The sequence below is a fragment of the Zingiber officinale genome, chromosome 6B (assembly GCF_018446385.1).
Source record: "Zingiber officinale cultivar Zhangliang chromosome 6B, Zo_v1.1, whole genome shotgun sequence".
Lineage (NCBI taxonomy): Eukaryota > Viridiplantae > Streptophyta > Magnoliopsida > Zingiberales > Zingiberaceae > Zingiber > Zingiber officinale.
Window position 1 is genome coordinate 114,796,754 of NC_055996.1, and position 3,654 is coordinate 114,800,407.

Below are 3,654 nucleotides of genomic sequence, written 5' to 3' on the forward strand. Positions count from 1 at the left end.
TGGTGGATTGCCCATCGATAAGTTCATGGGACTTGTGTCTTGGAGTAGGAGTCGCCGAAGAATTTGAACTAAGTAAATCCTTGTATTCGTGTCTTGTTCCATTTCTGTCTATTTCCTTTTTCGTCGTATACTTTTATTTTAAAATATAAAAGATGAGTTTTTGAAAATCATGTGATTCACCCCTCTCACGTGCGTCTCGATCCAACAAGTGGTATCAAAGTGAAGTCACTCTGAATTGTTGAAACCACCAATAGAGTAAGGGGTTCCTTTTTGGGTTTGAATTGGCACCAATGGTCAAACTTGAGTTTTGATGAATGACAAAAAGGTTAAAGTTAGATGTGTTGTTATCGAGTGTGTAGGGTTGGTTAACCTCAGTCAGGATGTTCGATTCCTAATTGGTTGAAAATCGGATGTGTGATTCTAGCAAGTCAGGATGTTCGATTCCTGACATATTAAAGTCCAGATGTGGGATTTTGACAAGGGTCGGGATGTGTAATTCTGGTAGGTCGGGATGTGCGATTTTCGATTAGAAAAGACCGGATGTGAGATTCCAATAGATCGGGATGTTTAATTCCTAAAATCCGGATGTGTGATTCTGGAAAGTAACTCTACACTTGGTAAGTAGAGGTAAGTTACTAGTGAAGAGTGACAAAGTGAAAACGTGTCCCCATTCGAAGGGACAATATGTGTCAATCCAATTTATGTTCATTTCAAAAACTTAAATTAAGACCCTGATTAGATCTGGTCTTAGGGAGATAGGATCTAATTACCACTTCTTACTATGATTGTGCAAAACTTTATCTTGCAGAGTATACTTTTGTAACGACCCACCCTTCTTACCACTACTCTCTAAGGACAACTGTTACCTAACTACTACTCTACTTACTAGTGTCACTGATGCTATTATTAGCATCAGTTAGATTTATCACGGTTCAGAGGAATTCCTACCGAAAAATTTCGGCAGAGTCTCCCCTATACCGGTGACCAAATCCATAATACAAAAGATATATACGCAGCCACAGGCGGCTGGAACACATTTTTCACAACCACGCAGTTATAAACAACAGAAAAAGGAAAGAACTACTCTAGCAAAAACAACCAACTATATCACCCCACAAGTAATTAAAGTGACTAAATGCATATGCGGAAATAAACTCAACTACAATCTCACAAACTTCATAATAGTGTTAAAGAAAAGAACTAAAGCATAAACTCTAATCAAATAGGTCCTGCAGGTTTGGTAGCACTCTCTGGATCTCTCCATAGTCCAATCACCACACACCTTCATCACCACCACCACCCTGTCGCCTCCCTTTCATATCTTAGCTTTTTTCTTTATCTGCAGTAGGAGGAAAGAAAACAAAACTATAAGCGAAAACGCTTAGTAAGTACTAATCTATCTCATAAAACATTGAAGTGCATAAAAGTAATGCAATAATACTGAAACTGTAATGCTAAAGCAAAGCTGCATGTACTCATGGTATACAGAAATAAAACTGAATACTAAACATGCTCACTAACTGACAGGAAAGTAATGAAACTACTACTGTAGGCTTAGAATTAAAGAACTAAACTTTTATTGATTCTAAGCATAAACTTGTTTTATTTTCTTATATCTTTATACCAGAAATTAATCTTTTAATTTCTCTTTCACTTTCTTCTTCTTTTTCTTTTCTTTCTTCTTTTCTTTCTTGTTTTTTTTTCTTTGGGCCCAGGCTAGTACCATCTTTGTTTTGCGCGCTCTCTAATAGTGACTGAGGTAGCGAGCCTCTAGTCCTATGAGGATAAAGACCTCGGTCTTACCAGGGCCAAGACCTCGGAATTGGTCACCTGGATTTGTTTAACGACAACCTCGAAAGTCGGGTACTAGCCTCTTACTTTAATTTACTAGTTATCTCTTTTTAACTAGACTCTAGTCTTTTCTTTACTCATTCTTCTCATACTCCTTTATTAGAACTTATTAGAATCCTGTAGATATTTCTAACAAGTATAAGATTACACTAACCGAACATACTATATAAAAATAACACAAGGGAAGCAGATCTGAACTTTATAAACATGCTATAAAAGAAAGCAAAAGAAATCTAATTTGAACTTTCTAAACATGCTGTGATAAGAGCAAAAGAAAGCTAATCTAATCTTACTAATCATGCTACAAAGTAGAGCAAAGGAAGACTAATTTGATCTTACTAATCATGCTACCAAATAGAGCAAAAGAAAACTAATTGAATCAACCTCGATCCTGTACAACATGACCTGGAAGCAAGGAAGGAAACTATAATAAAATGCAGAACTTAGATTGTCTACTAATGCTTGCAAGAACTAATCTATGAACTAGCATATATGGTAGAAAACTAGAATAAAACCCAATGAAAAATCCATTTTTTTCATCTGCTACGAATCTGTCCAGGAAATCACTTGCATTACAAAACCGAAACCAAATCTATACTAAAGACCTTGGTCTTACTTTAAAAGAAGAACTTCACCTCATTGTGAGGATTTCTAAATCTCCAAAACCAAATCAAACACACCCAAACCGAACTGCACAGCACATTCCTCGTGCACAACCCGAACTGCATAGCAACTCAAAATCGAGCTGTTCATGCCAATTTAACAGCACAATCCGAAACTACATGCTAAAAAAGGAAATCTATACCATCTCATGTATATTGCCTAATAGCAAGAATAACCATACTTCATGCTACGCAAGCTATTTAAATCAAAGTGCTACACGAAATTCCCAACTGAAACCTGTCCACACCCAATCTAATAAATTCGGAATATGGCAGCAACCTTCACAAACCTACCGAACTCACAGCAGAAATTTGGAAACAAGAAATCTCATGGCATAATTTGGAACAAGGAATCTCATGGCATAAATTTGGAATCCAAATCCCGAATTCCCAACTACAAAATCCGAAGCAAAAGAAACAAGTCGAAGCTCGGGACTACTCCTACTACAGGTGAGTAGTACTTACAGACGATTCTTGGACTTACAACCGAAGGAGAGGAAGGTCTAGGGTTTCAAAGCTTGAAAACTTGCGGCTTCTTCTTATGCCCGCGCTGACCTTGCCGAGAGAAGTTCGGCTTGGTGAAGGATCCGTGGAGGAGAGAGCTCGCAGGCGCCGGAGACCAAACCTGGTTTCTTCTTCGTTTCCGCCGCGAGAGAGGAGAAGAATCGCGCGGCGTCGCGTGAGAGAGGAGGAGAAATTAGGTTTCGGGATTTCGGTTCGGGAGAAACTTAAGCCTTTTCTTATATCTAGGGTTTTCCCAAATAACTAAACTTTAACTTTTTTTTCTCTCCATTCTTAGTTAACAAAGCCCGTGTAGCTCAGCTGGTTGGGCTGTGTCCGGTTGGGTGAGTCCGACCCGAGGTCGTGGGTTCGAGCTTCGGTTTTTGTCAAATTTTTTTTTTTTTGTAAACCTACTAAACGACCTTCAAAAATTACGTAAAGATACTCTAAAAATTCCTAAAAATCTCTAGAATATTTTAAAACATTTTCAAATATTTTTATGAACTTTTAGAACTTGAAATGAGGAAAATTGGGTCGTTACAATCCCCCATACCTTATAAAAAGTTCGTCCTCGAACTTAGAATAGTTCTGGATACTTCTGTCTCATACTGTCCTCCCGCTCCCAAGTGATTTCCTCGTG